This window comes from Diabrotica virgifera, chromosome 6, assembly GCF_917563875.1.
Source record: "Diabrotica virgifera virgifera chromosome 6, PGI_DIABVI_V3a".
In the NCBI taxonomy this organism is placed as follows: Eukaryota; Metazoa; Arthropoda; class Insecta; order Coleoptera; family Chrysomelidae; genus Diabrotica; species Diabrotica virgifera.
In genome coordinates this window covers 181067876-181084497 of record NC_065448.1, presented here as the reverse complement: position 1 = coordinate 181084497, position 16622 = coordinate 181067876, and positions in this window count along the sequence as shown.

Sequence of the window (16622 nt, the reverse complement as noted above, 5' to 3'; positions counted from 1 at the left end):
ACACAATTATTTATACAGGGTGTCCGTCTACTTCTTTTTTTTTCAAATAATTTAATTTAATAAAAAATTTTTGGACACCCTGTATAAATAATTAAGTAAATGTTTATATTACTAAATAGAGAATTGAAGAACCTTTCAAAGGAGCTAGCACACGACCCCGATTCTCATTTAAAAAAAATAATCGATTACGTCATCACGTCCAGATGGATGACGTCACTAGTATACCATATATGCCACAATATCATAACTTAAAAATAAAAAATCGACCTATTTCGGGATTTTTCCTTAAAGTCGCCGGTTTATGAAATAACGAATTTATTCCTTTCATTTACACCATACTCTCGGTGGAAAAGAGTGTCGCGCACGCTTGATTAACAATTAAAAACTAAGGAGTTTTGAATATTGTATTGCAAAAAAATCTTCAGAATTTCATCAATAGATGTTTAAAGAATATCCACCTGCCTTGGCAACATTCAAATTTTCAATTTTTCACATAGTTTTTGAGGGTTAAAAATGGCTCTCGCAATTTTTCAATTTTTAATTGCTTATATGTCAAAAACTATCATTTTTAGAGAAAAGTCACTAAAGACCTTTTCTGTTTGGAATGATCCAAAAAACCTAAAAAATCTTTTTTCCTTGCAAAAAAAATAATTTTAGGAAAAAAAACAAAAAAAAACTTTAAAAACATTTTTGACCACCTTTTGGTCCTGGCAACATGCAAATTTGTTAAAAGGGGTCCTTTTTGAGTAAGGTTGTGCAAAAAATCCGAATCAGAATATTTTTCCTAGCGGATGCGCAGTGGCTTTCTGGACTAAGTGCGACTGGTTTATACCGCCATTAGGTAGGTATAAAAAAGTCACTGTAATTAAAAAATTTGGCGAAGTTGCCATATTGAAATGGCGTATTCACCATATTTTTTATTCAACAACCATTAATTTAATTTCATTATCCTTATTATACCTGTGTCACTTCTGAAAAGGGTGGTAAGTGCCAAAATTGCATTTCAACCGCTCTGCTTAGAATAAAGTTGTAACTAACATTTTTGGCGATTTTGAGTTGCGGTGTTCTTCTTGTACAGCTTTTTACGCTCTATCTTCCAATATGATCGGTGTGAGTGGCTGTAACTGTATTTATAAGAAAGATTCCGAATGGAGTAAAACGGTAACTATAAAAAATATTTGAATTATTTGTAGAATAACATAGTAACTACAGATTGAATGTATCAAAATAATTATAATATTTTAAAAACTTGTGTTTTTAAAATTATTATTTTATTCGCCGCACTGGCTGCTAGAGAAACCTATCGTTTGATGGTCGCCAACCTTCGGTAGAAGACGGCACATAAAGAAGAAGCGCTGGCTGCAAAGTTCCGATAATTTTGTGCAGGTAGATACTACACGTGATAAGAACATGTGCAGCTACAAGATTATCCGATGAACTTTTTATTTATATTAAAAACTGTAACCGCCACAGTTGAAAAACCTATGCTCTAATCAAAAAAAGTAGACCTTATTCTTAAAGAGGAGTTCAAAATTATTTATATAATGACTTACTTCTTATGGTGAAAAAATGTCACATGCCTATAAAAAAAAGAAACTAAAGAAATTAATATCTTTACCATTTCTGAAAAATATCATAAATGCTGGTTACAACTTTATTCTTCGCAGGGGTCGATTTTCGAGAAAACGCAATTGAAAGCTTCATAATTTTTCCAGAATTTACATATTGATGACATGCCAGTTTTAAAACCTCACAATTTTGGCTATTCGTTTTTCTTTATTAACGAAATATTTTCGTTTTCGTTTTTTTATTAATAATTATAACTTCTATTTTTACAAATTGTTTTAAATTATCTGTAGTTAGTGCGTTTTACACTAATTCTATTAGTGTACAATATGTTAAGTGTTTAACAGTACCTGAAAATGTTGGCAATTTGATGCTATATTTGTCCTGTCAGAGCTTAAAAAAGTCTATGTAAACAATAAACAATAATATATCGTGCATAATATAATTTTTTTTATTGCAATATCATAAGAAACGCATAAGTAGAGATGAAAATAAAATGAAATGAAATTATGACCACAACAAATAAAATAAATAATTTTAATAAATAAATTAAAACAAAATGTGTTTGTTCAAAAACAAATACTAGACCTGGATCCCGCGTACCAAAAACAAGTTGAATAATATCAAGCTGAAAATTTGATATTAGCTTAACGGTGTCTAGTCGGAGAAACTTTGATGTATGAGAACACTGGAACAAGGGGAGTTTTAATTGTGGAACCGGCTAAAAATTTGGAACGTCAGACTACAAAAACGTTCCATGTATTTTGTCGGACAGAATTTCCAATTGATTTGTTACCATTTCATTAAACTTTCTTGTAAAAATCAGACTGGTGTTTATCACCAACTGGGCATTTTAATAAGTGGAACACGAAGAATATGTCAAATGACAGGAATCGTGTTGGTTAGTAATAGGAGTCTGGATTTTGCATGAGAGTTTGAATGAGAGGGTCACAAATAAATTGAGATGTTCTGTTCGACAAAATACATGGGACGTTTTCGTAATCTGACGTTCCAAATTTTTAAACTGTTCCACAATTAAAACTTCCCCTGTTCCAGTGTTCCCGTATATCAAAGTTTGTTCGACTAGACACTGTTAAGCTATTAAGAAATTTTCATCTTGGTATTAATCAACTTTTTTTTGGTTCGCGGGATCCAGGCCTATTAAAATTTACTACATACATAGTAAAAAAAGTTAAAATTATTGCTCTCCTATCATAAAATGCCCTCGAGTTCTTCATCTTGGGCATCGCAGTAAAAGTCTGATGCATTTCTCGAATTAAGCTCCTCTGCTGAAAGCTGCTTTATGTGGGATTTATGTAAGGAATAAATCCAAGATATCCTTTGTTGTTTCATTTGGTTTTATTCGTGGTCGCTGGTAAGGATGGCGGTTTTTAACAAAACACCGGTTTTCGGTTATACCGGTTTTTTTTGCTTAAGGTTTAACCAGGTGGTTATAACCGGACAAAAAACCGGTTTTTACAAAAACCGGTTTTTGGTTTTTTAATCCAATAGGTTACAATGTTACATTTACAATGCACTTTAGTTTGCGATACTCCACTCGACTCGATACTCGATATCAAAATAATTAAAATTAGTACTATCGAAAGAACATCAATATCAATATAAATAAAACAAAATTTTTAATAAAACCGTTTATTCTATTAATTATTATATTTATTTATTATCTCATTACTATTATATATATTTATTGATTATTATTAAATATTCTATAGCGTAAGATTAATATATACATATTGCAATAATGTACAATTTAACTCAACCATTTCAACTTATAAAAAATTTCCCAGACTCTTTCAAATGGGATTTAAAAAAATAATATTAACATAAATATTTTACTTAAAAATAAATTGGATAATGCAATTTATCTTTTATTTTTACTATCATCAAAAAAAATTTATCATGTATTTCTTTAACACGTTTGTATATTTGTATAATAGGTACATTTTAACTCATTTAATACTTCCTGTATGGGTGTATCAATTTGAAAACGTAGGGAAATCCTTGGAGATTCGTATTCGTAATCGGTTATTCGATATTCATAGTCAGAACATTATTTTTGGTAATCAGAAAAAGTCATTCATCCACTTTCAATGTCAAGAGTCAAGTGTGAAAAATAGATGACGTTTGCGGCTACTTCGACCAGATCACTTCTTATGTAAATATTATGATTACAAACACCTTTGAAACGAACTATTATAATAAAATAAAAAATAACCATTTTCAATTTCGTTGCAAAACGAAAATACAGCCGTGTCATATTCTAGTTCAATCAAAGAGTGCAGCAAGCACCTCTACCGGTTTCGAGACTTATTAGTTTTATATAGTAATAATTGTATTATAATAAAACTTAATTGTTTCTGGCTGATGTGAGTTTGCACTTTCAGTTTGCTTCTGAAATTTATAAAATAAAATTTGAATTATGGTTTTGTTTGGAATAATTACTTGAGAATAATAATTATGATTGGGGTCCAAAATAATACCTAACCTAATCCTAATCACCTTAAAAACCTAATAACCGGTTTTTACTTTAAAAAGAAAAAACTGGTTATATCCGGGACCAAAAAAAACCGGTAAAACCGGTTATTGCAAAGTAAAAAAACGGTTTACGGTTAAAACCGGTAGGTTTTTCCCATCCCTAGTCGCTGGTACCTAAGAGGTGGCAAAAGTTTTACAAACTTCCCTTGTTTCTATAAAGAAACAGTTTAAAATTCTTCATTGCTGAGTGTTAATTTATAAAAAAGAATTCCTGATTTATCTTTCCAGTAAGTTAGCCACCTAACCTGACGCCATTTTTATCATCAGTGTATTATCATAATGCATCACGCCATTATCGTTATCTATTTAGGATAATTTTAGTAATGCAGAAAAATTATAAAAGTAGATTCTCTCTAACTCTATAACATAAAATTTATTTATTTTTTTCGGTGTCACGCATTAATTGCGCCCAGTGATGAGGGTGTTCAATTGGTCCACTGATTTTTTTTGTTCATTCTCTATGAGCGAATGAGAGCTATCGCACTCCATCTGAGTATGGCTTAAAATAAGAAATTTGTGACTTATTTCTTGTAGGCTACTAGGATTTTGAAGAGATACCCAGCATGTAATAGACTAAGAGACGCATAGGAAAAATTTGATAATCATTTTAGGTACCATAAGAGCCTATAAATGAAATAGTAGGACCTAAAAGAAAACGTTTGAGTGCTATGCCGTCACTTTTCAGTGGCACATGCGTTGATAGTGGCGCATCAAATTTTCCACTTTTGGACCAGACAAATAAATTATTTTTAAATTGACGGTATTAAGACATAAGGAAGGTATTACAAAAATAAGACATTCAAACTATACAGGGTGATTGATTAGTGGGGTAAAGCTCAATAGCTCCGCTATAGTAATAGATAGCAATAAAAGTTAATAACAAAAATTTTAGCCACCTTTGTGCTTCACATTATAAAATTAGTTAGAATGTTACAGAGTGTTCGATAGCACAGTGGCAAGCCAAACTTTTGTTTTTTTAAATGGAACACCCTATATTTTATTTTAAATTCGGAATCCTGTTAACTTCTCCATCACAAAAATATAAACGTTTGTTATGTTATACAGGGTATTTACAAAGTTATAACAAATTTTGTATGAAAATCGTAACAAGTTCAACTTCCTGTATAAATAAAAATAAGCGCAACAGCAATGGTTTATTAATGCCATATTTTTTTATTTATTGTAAAATTTTCGAAAATTATTGGCGTTGCTAATTTTCTTTATATCATGTACAGGATGAGTCAAAACGTAAGTATAATATTTTCTCAGTAGTGTTAAATGGAACACCATGTATTTTATATCATTATTAAATAGTAACATTACCGTACTTTAATTTTTATATAACACTCCCTACGTCAAAATTTATTAATTTTCGAGATATTTTCATTTTTCAGAACAAATTATTTTAGGTGTTTAAAATCTAAATTTTAAGTAAGCCATGGCGGAATTGACAATTGACGATTTCTGATTACCAATCCGGTAATCAAGGTAACAATGTAGCAAATAAAGAAATAAAAATAATTTATTAGTAATACCTTTTACAAAAAAAAAAAACACAACCACAACATGCAACATTTTTGAAACAATTAAACACTACTTTTTTATGTAAACGTATCAAATAAAGAAAGAAAATTAGTAATAAATTTTACAAAAAAAAACACACAAACACAAAGTACAACCTTTTGTGAAGACAATTAAACACTACCTTTGTATGTAAATGTAACAATGTAACAAATAAAGGACGAAAAATAATTTATCAGTAATACATTTTGCAAAAAAACATGTGTGAAAAAATTCGAAGCTACTTATTTACATAAGGTGTTCAAAATTACATCCTAAGATATTTATGCACGCCTAAAATCGATCATTGAATGAGCTACTTACTCTACGAAGCATTTGTAAATGAACACATCGAAATACACTTTGTATTCTATTTTTCATCTCACCCCTTGTTGTTGAAGGTATTTCATAAACTTCATTATTAACGTAACCCCAAAAAAATAAAAAAAAAGAAGTCAATCTTAGAACACACTCAGTGATCAAAAGATACAAAGTTGGTTCACCGACCAATCGTAACAAAATCAACAAATGGAATAGAGAATGTGGAAAAATCCCCTTAAGAATAACTCACACATCCACTATTTCGGGCTGGGAAAAATTTTTTGAATAGAATCAAAGATCCAAACACCAGTTCTCAGAAATGTGTTTCGCCCTCTTCAACCTCCCTGGGCTCATCGGTAAAGATGAGAGGTTGAATATCCTTAGACACATTCCATCAAAAAACAACATCCGAGACATAGACATAACATAGATGCGTAGATATACGCTCCTGTTATATCTATGTCTCGGATGTTGTTTTTTGATGGAATGTGTCTAAGGATATTCAACCTCTCATCTTTACCGATGAGCCCAGGGAGGTTGAAGAGGGCGAAACACATTTCTGAGAACTGGTGTTTGGATCTTTGATTCTATTCAAAAAATTTTTCCGAGCCCGAAATAGTGGATGTGTGAGTTATTCGTAAGGGGATTTTTCCACATTCTCTATTTCATTTGTTGACCCAAAAAAATCAGTCCAGTTTATTGAATTCTGGTGATTTGAGTGGCCACGCTAGTGGTCCATTGAAAAATGAAAATATCTCGAAAACTAATAAATTTAGACATCGGGAATGTTGCTTAAAAATTAAAGTACAATAATGGTACTTTGCAATAGTGATATAAAATACAGGGTGTTCTATTTAAAATTACTGAGAAAATAATGTACTTGCGTTTTGACTCACCCTGTATTTGATATAAAGAAAATTAGCAATATCAATCATTCTTGAAAATTTTGACAATAACTAAAAAAATATGGCACTAATAAAGCATTGCTGTTGTGCTTATTTTTATTTATACAGGGAGTTGAACTTGTTACGATTTGCATACAAAATTGGTTATAACTTTGTAAATACCCCGTATAACATAACAAAACTTTATATTTTTGTGATGGAGAAGTTAACAGGATTACGAATTTAAAATAAATTATAGGGTGTTCTATTTAAAAAAAAAACATAAGTTTTGGTCTGCCACTGTGTTATCGAACACCCTGTAACATTCTAACTAATTTTGTAATAGGTGGCTAAAATTTTTGTTATTAACTTTTATTGCTATCTATTACTATAGTGGATCTATTGAGCTTTATCCCACTAATCAATCACCCTGTATACCGTACAAAATATTGGTTCTGCAGCGTAAAACCAATTTTCATTTTCTACATATTTTTACTGAAGAAAAAATTATAGAAAACTGTACGGCATGTATAATTTTAAGTAAATATATCTTTAAACGTTATATTTCGAATCGTTTTAAAGTTATAAGTAAAGAAAGTAGAAAAAATTTGGTGTTTTTCGAAATTTTTAAATATTCTAATTTTTCTATTAATGTTCCGAGCATATTTGAGAGGGAGCATAAGTCAATTAATATTGTTGAAGTTATCACCTAACTTTATCTGCAAAAATCCGAATGCCACCTCGCACATCCAAAAATAGACGTTTTTTCACAGATCCGCCCTGGTCTAGAAAGAATAGTCGATTAAACATATTTTCCGAATGAAATACACAAGAATGGTAAGAATCGTTCGAAATAAATCGCTAACGGGACGGAATATTAATTTAATATTTTTTCTGCAGCCGTTTTGTATGTTAAAAAGAATATATGTATAAACTTTACTTATGAACTTTTATTAAATCCTCTAATAATTATGACAAGCGTTGTCATAATAAAATACAAAGTTGTTGTTATTGTCAAAGCCGTTACCTAGCTACCCAAAATTGTCCCTAAAGTTAAAAAAAAGGGTCCGGAAAGTGAAAAAATTAGTTCCGAAAGTAATTACTTTCGGTACGAGTTGTGTAAAATGGTACTTTTGATATAATAAATCATACCGAAAGTTTTATTTTCGGGACGGCTGCAGAAAAAAATGTAAACCGATCCCGAAAAAGGTACAGCGACAAACGTAACATTGATGTAGACGAACGAAATTAATAGTTTCAAACATTGCAATTTTTGAACCCAAATAACTTTTGATTGAAAAATAAAATAGCAATTCTGCTTACCGCATTTAAAAGTTCTATTCAAATTCTATCGGTTTTGATTCCTTGCGTTGCTAAAAATTAATTTTTTTATTGTTAAACAACGCTATAAACACATAGTGCTTGAATGATATTTTCAATGCATTTCTCATTTAAGAATACAGACAATTACTACGTATAGATTTCGTACATTAAAACGCATGCATTTGGCAAGGGGAACACTGTGTGTTTATAGTTTGTTTCTTTTTCTTTATGTGCCGTCTTCTACCGAAGGTTGGCGACCATCAAACGATAGGTTTCTCTGTTTTGTGCCGCATGTATTATGTTCGCAGCTTCTGGTATTTGAAACCATCCTCTCAAGTTTCTCAGCCAGGATTTCTTCGTCCTGCCCAAACCTCTTCTACCTTCAATCTTGCCTTCGACGATAAGCTGTAGCAGACTGTACTTATCATTACGGAACACATGGCCCAGGTATGACGCTTTCCTCCTTTTAACAGTTGTTAACAATTCCAACTCTTTACCCATTCGTCTCAATACCTCTGTGTTGGTCACTCTGTCTGTCCAAGGAATTCTCAGTATGCGTCGATACAGCCACATTTCTAGAGCCGCTAACTTCTTTATAGTTGCTGCTGTTAACGTCCACCCTTCTACTCCGTAAAGTAGCGTAGAGAGTACATAGCATTTTGTGGCGCGCCATCGGAGGTTAACGCTTAGGTTGCGGTTGCTTAAGAGCTTTCTCATTTTTATGAATTTGGATCTTGCTATTTCAATTCGGATCCTAATCTCTACGTCTGGGTCCCACTTATCATTTACTGTATATCCCAGATATTTAAATCGGTGTACTCTTTCAATACGTTCGGCTTCAATATTCAGGTCGATATGTTGAATGTTCTTTTTACTGATCACCATAAATTTAGTTTTCTTTCTATTGATCTTCAGTCCAAATTGGTTGCCAGTTGTATTTACTCTATTTAGCATCATCTGTAAATCTTCGATGTTATCGGCTAGTATAACAGTATCATCTGCATATCGAAAATTACTTATTGGTACGCCATTAATCTTGATGCCCTCATTGTACTCTTCTAGTGCCTCTAGAAATATTTGTTCCGTGTACACGTTGAAAAGCAGTGGCGAAAGAATACAGCCCTGTCTAACCCCTCTAGAAATGGTTATGTTTTCACTCACCATATGTCCATTCTTTATGTGGGCTGTTTGATTCCAATATAGATTTTTTATAATCTGGATGTCCTTAGTGTCAAGTCCTGAAAGATGTAATAGTTCTATGAGTTTGTCATGTTTGATAGTATCAAATGCTTTCTCATAGTCGATAAAACAGGCGTAAATTGCTATTTTATTTTTTAATCAAAAGTTATTGGGTTCAAAAATTGCAATTTTTCGATTTTTTGAAAGTTCAACCGCGTTTATCTCAAAAAGTATGCGTCCTATGAAAAAACTTATAACATTTTTTGCTTAGAATCGCCCAAAAAATACAAAAAATGTTTTGCGAGAAGTTTCTGTTATGTAATTCCTCAAGTTCTTTGTTTATAACAATCTTATCGACATCCGGATGGACTGTTACCCAAAAAATTCGTATCCTACGGGTCAAAATACATAACAAAAACTTGGGTGAGTCCATCTGAATTAAAGAGGCCGTTATACCCCCCTGGCGACAGGACTATATTTCGGTGTATAAAACGTGGGATTTACGAAAACAAAGATAATTTAACAAAATTCAGATATGTATATTCACCAATAAACTAATTAGTATGTGAATTAATAAAGCTCTAGCGCTTATAAGGATTAACTGTTTGTGGACGACCTAAATCGTGTTCGATTATTATACACTTGTGGACAATGATTAGTTGAAATAATCAACCAAATATTTAGATAACGGAACGAAATTAATACTAAACGTATTTATGCAGAGTTTACAGTAAGTACAATTAATGAAATCTTCGTTAAGTATTTAGTCCATTTTGTGAAGTGGATCCAGCATGAACAAAATTCAGATTCGGTTTCTTTGCGGATTCCTGTTCAAAAATGTTCCTTTTAATCAAATTAGAAGGATGCAGTACGAAATTTTTGGACAGAAATTGTTTAACACGTTGACGGAGAGTGCGTCAAATGTATAAGCTACATCAATGGAAATTAGACGTCTATAGAAAATATTTATATTTCTGGATTTATTTCCTTCTAATAAAAAACAAAATCCTATAGGCAATAAAGATACAAACTCACATATCGATACATTTTTGGCAATGTTACGTAAGTGACATTTTTGGCGAAAATCATGTTTTTCCATTAAACCAACACTATTATTGTTTGTAAGGTACACTGCCCGTGCTAGGCCCAAAGGCGGTAACTAACATTTGACAAAATGATGGCAAAATCGACTTCAAAATTAAATGCTAAAATTTTGGCCCGTTAGTGATTTATGGACTAGCTAATAGTTTTTATGCATGGATATATTACGCCCCAGTTTATTAAGGGAACCATTAATTATATTTTAAAACAAAGTTTTATATAAAAAAAGGTAGATACCGCTAAAACGTTTTATCAAAAATTACTATAAAACTAAGCCTATTAGCGGTATGTGGTTTACAGTTGTGATTGATATGAAATAAAAAGCTTTTCTGTGTATTAAAATTTAATAAATTGAAAGAATTAAAGTACTATTAAATGTTATTATTTTGTTGAGCCACAATATGACAACAACAAATTGACAATATTTATTTGTCGTTATATCTGTTTTCTTTCAAGGGTCAATAAATATATATTGGTTCATTAATAATAATGTTCTATTTGTGATTCAATATAGACAATTAAATAGACAACCAAACAACATACCTTGTGTCTGGTACATACAAAAAACTTATTTAGTATTACAATAGTATTACCTCATAATTAACATTTTTTATAAAATCTTTTAAAGTGCGTCTAATAATTTGGCCAGAAACTGTACTTATACTACGAAAAAAACAGAATCTGTTCAGAGTGTTACCAGTGTTTAAACATCTGCTGATGTTAAGCGTTTTAAAGAATTCTTTAACTGTGAATGTAAACCATACTTTTCACTTTCTCAGCTATTATATTTTTATTTTGTTTCTTAGCGACAAAGGATTCCTATTTTATGACATGTTAGTATGGAGCTTTAAGATTTTTATGATTGTCGGCACCGACTCTAATATTATTATGAAGGTAATCTTTAATCTAATTTTAGATAAATACGATAGTAATAAAATTGTATTGGGTATTTCACAATATTATATTCGGTAAATACCATTACTTACAGTAATTAGGGCAAAGTTTAACATTTTATTAGTTGTATTGTACAAACTAGTTATATGTTATGATTAAAATATGATCACATTGCCTTTTAGACCGAACGATACCTAATTATGGGATATATAAGATTTTTAAAGTGTTCAAACCAATTTTTGTATCATTATCCAGGTACCTGAAGCATTCTTAGAAAATTTAAAAAGGACTAAAACCAGCGTTTTTGCATAAAACTTAGGTAAAGGATTCTCAAAACATTAAGTAAAGATATCCCAAGTCTACAATCCCGTATCTATAATAGCATTGTATAACTAGACATTGTATAGTTAAACAATGATAATAGCTTGTATTTAAACAAAAAAATGCAATTAATGGGGTGCTAATTCCATGTACGACCAACAAAGGGTTAATTACAGAAAACTTTAAGTATGAAACAAACCTTGTGCCTGTACAGGCTAAACATAATTTTTTTCCACCTCTTGTAATTGCTTTACAATAAATTGTTCTCTTTCTATAATATTGCCTTCGGTGGTTTCACCTCGTGTTTCACAACTCTTGCTCGACTCTACTTGATTTTCTAAAAAAGCATAAAACATTTTAACTCACTTTTTCTAAAAATGTTTGTGGAAAGCGTGTGGATATATTATTAAGCTTTTAAACCTAATTAAAAAAAATAAATATTTTTTAAATATGAAAATTTCCTAATTCAAGATATAGGGTAAGGGATCCGAATATGAGACCCTTTTTTTAAAACTCTTGGTAATCGTAAAGTTTATGGATTCAAGAAGTCTTAAATTAGATACATGTCTGATAACTATGCTATTATACTGTAACAGCTTCAAAATTAATATTAAACTAATATTTTTTTACCAATCGATTAATTTTTAAAAAATGTCAAAATTACCAATTTAAAAAAAGGTGTCTTAATATGAGACCATGTGGTACCCTAATATGAGACACCACGGTATACAGGCTATAAAGGCGATACAAATTATTTTAACGCATTATTCTGGAAATAAACTGTTTATTACACAATAAAATGTTAAATATTTTAAAGGTAAATTCAAAATTAAATAGATTTATTTTAATATCTAGGTACACATGTCTTTCTATCACGAAATACTATAATCGTCTGACTTAAATACTTCATTATCCATATTCGGGCATCTATGCTGTTTGTCAGAACATCCATTTCTTTTAGTCATCCGTCAGGGCCGGCGTAGCAAATATTCTTTACAGTCGGCCACGCTTCCCTTATCCACGTCCTCGTGGATCCGATGCCACTGATTTACCTAGATCATAAAAAACATGTTAACTTTAAAAGACAAGACTATGAAATAAATAAGACACATGCCATATTAATAATGGGACTACTATCTAATAATTTTACATTAAATCTAACAGGAGTCATCCATCCAGTTCATCTTAAGTTGGACCTGAAATATTAGCTTAAGATCTACAGCTAGTAAATTTCTTTAAAAAACATGCTACACCCATAGTAAGAAAACAACTCTTATAAGTTCGCTTCTAAATTATGCAATAAGAAAGCAACTCTCATAAGTTCGATTCTTTAGTAAATTACATTAAAAACAACATGCAATAGGTAAACATACTATACTAATAGCAAGACAACAACTCTAAAAGTTGTAAGATAGGAGTATAAGACCATAAGAGTACAAGACTTATAAGTTCGCCTCTAAAATATGCAATACCTGCAATAAAAAAACAACTCTTATAAGTTCGCCTCATTAGTAAATTCCATTAAGCAAAACATGCAATAGGTACCTATAGTAAGAAAAGAGTTCTTATAAGTTCGTTTCTTTAGAACCTGCCCTCTCCAAACCCCTTACCATGGGTTGGAAGAGCCGTGGTCTAAGAGCTAGTTTCTTATACTTTTGTGGTCAACCATCTTAAGAGATCCGTTTCGTTAGGACCCTTATAAGTTCGTTTCTTTAGAACTCGCCTAGGACTCTTTAAGAACTCGTTTAAGAACTCGTTTCGTAAGAGTTCTGTTGCTAGCTATCTTCGAGATCCGTTTCGTTAGGACTCTTATAAGTTCGTTTCGTTAGAACTCTTGTAGCTAGCTAACGTGTGATCCAAAATTATTGCCATCACAGGTGGCTCTGAATTACAGAGATAGCTATACAGCGCATGTCTATTCTTAATTCAGATATATTTTCCAGTTTACGTCAACTTTGCAGTGTACGTCAACTTAACAAGAAAAGTTAGGTTATGTAGAGATGTTGGCGATGGACATATACAGCATCTTGTTTGATTGTATTTATTATTGTTACTTATAATTTCATTAAATCTTTTTATTTTTGACTTAAGTTCTGTGTTAAAGGTTTTGACTAATTTTTTTATGTTTGATAATCTTAATCAAAATTAATTGATAAACCAATGATATAAATTCAGATTAAAACAAAACATACGTAATTTTTTTTGTACAGCTAGCTTTGATCACAATAATTGTGGATCGCTCGTTATCTTGGAGATCCGTTTCGTTAGGATCCAAATCCCCTTTGGATTCAGAACTGACGTCAGTATAGAAAGGTTTCATCTTATCGTTAGATGACACACCTTCATTTTTCTTTTGAGATCTCACGGAACCTTGAGGATCCTCGATTACGTAACGATCATGATCTAAAACCCTTTTTAATGATATAAGGATCAGAATATTTAGGCAGTCATTCGTTTGACGTCCTCTTGAATTCTTCGTTGAATTCAATCACTTTGTCAAATGTTTGCTTTTATTTGACCTGGTTGGCATCAGTCATTCGTTTGACGTCCGCTGGAATTCTTCGTTGAATTCATTCACTTTGTCAAATGTTTGCTTTTTTATTTGACCTGGTTTGCATCAGTCATTCGTTTGACGTCCGCTTGAATTCTTCGTTGAATTCAATCACTTTGTCAAATGTTTGCTTTTATTTGACCAGGTTTGCATCAGTCATTCGTTTGACGTCCGCACATATTTTCGATAGATCGCCCGTGTCTGCCTCCTGTAATGACACTTCGTTGGCCAGAACAGCATCGGCTATACCTCTTGGTTGGTAACCCAACATTACTTCGTAGGGCGTTTTTTTTCCTGTGGTTGAATTCTTCGTTGAATTCAATCCCCAATTTGGAACGAATTAATCTCAAGTAATCTCGTCTTCACTGCAGGATGATAAAGAAGCTACTATTGTACAATTATACCTTTCCACTTGTCGTCCGTCTACTTTAGGAGCAGCAGTGGAATTCAGAACATATTTCATATTAAGTGATGTACACTAATCCTTGAATCGTTGGGGAGTATAGCAAGAACCTCCATCGCTAATTATTCTTCTTGCTACACCAAAGTTTTCAATTGCACTTTTCAAAAAAGTAATCACCGGGGTAACTTTGGTGGACTGCACAGCCTTCATAAAGACGAACTTAGTGAAAGCATCGACGATGACAATGAGATAAGAGTTCCTTCGTTTTGACTTCACAAATGGACGTAGATGATCTATATGCAGTGTATCAAAAGGTACTGCAACCCTCTCAATAGAATGCACAAGTCCAGGTTTTTGCTTTTCACCAGGTTCCTTATTATATAAGCCTTCTAGACAACCTCCAATGTATTTCTTAACATATTTTATCATACCTGAGAACCAGTATAATTGAGATATTGCCGAAATAGTCTTTTATACTGACATGTGACCAGTTCCATCATGATAATGCAAAACAACCTGCCTGCGGGCCTGCCTTAGAGCAACCTACCTTTTGCCTTCTGAAGTTTTTGGATATAGTCGATTGTTTACAGTGCAGTAGTTTTGATGGATATCTTTTTCTTCCTTATCTGATGGAGATTTCGACAGCAGATCTATGATAGTGTTGCATCTTTCATCTTTTAGTTGGGCATGTACGATTCAACCTTCTTGATCGATGTTCACAAGGTTTATCTCAACCGTGAGTGCCTCCTCTGGAATTTCTGTAACAGGATTTCTGCTTAGAGCGTCCGCGTATAGCATTTTCGTACCTAGACGGTATTCAATGTCGAAAGTGAATTCTTGAATGGTTAACCACCATCTTCCAATCCTGGGAATTATATCTCTCTTGGTCAGTGTTGTCTGCACTGCATTACAATCTGTAACCACCTTAAAATGGATATCGATGAGATAAATTCGAAAATGTAATGAATTTACTACTGCCATGGTTTCTAACTCCGGATTGTAAACAGCAAGGACAGGCCTCGAAGTCAATTTATTCTTGAGGGTTTCGAAAGCTACACGTTGTTCGTCACCCCATACAAATTTGACATCTTTTTTTTTTTCGTGAGAAGTGTCAAAAGTCTTGCAATCGTGGCAAAGTCCTTTACATATTTTCTGAAGTCACTTGACAAACCCAAAAATTGGCGTGTAGTCTGGACATCAACAGGTTCTGGAAATCGTTCAATTGCTTCTGTTTTCAGCTCTAAAGTCGTGAAATACATACAATCTTTTAATTCTTCTAAGAACTCATCTGCACGTGGAAGTGGAAATCGATCCTTAACAGTCTTCGAATTCAATGTACGATAATCTACACACATTCGATTTTCTTCATTTGTCTTTTGGACTAATAGAATCGGACTTGAATATGGTGAACTAGATTCTTGAATTACTCCATTAGCCTGTAAATCATCTACGATAGTCTGTTCAACTTTCCGTTCAATGTAAGACAAACCATAAGGACGATACACGACAGGACGATCATCAGTAAGATGGATTTGCATTTTAAGAATATCTGTTTTACCCAATTCACTAATGTTTTGTGAAAAACAGCACCTAAATTGATTCAGTAAGTCAAGGAGCTTTACTGCTTACTCCTCAGATAAATTTGAATTACATAACACATCATTTTTGGAAAACAAACAAGAATTGTGTAAAGAACGGGTCATTACACTAATATCAGAAGAAATACTTTTATCTTCAACACAATCAACACCTATAGCTACAATAAAATTTGAGTTTCACTTACCTCAACTAAGGTGATATGTATTCAAATTATTGTACCCTGTTCTAGCCAATCCTCTCAACCTGATTTGCATGTGGAATATCATAGCAGTTCGTTCTGGTCACTAATAGATCTCAACATTCCAAAAAAAATTCAGGAATGCACTCCGGCTCCACAAATGTTCCATTAACCGCATCGTTGGGT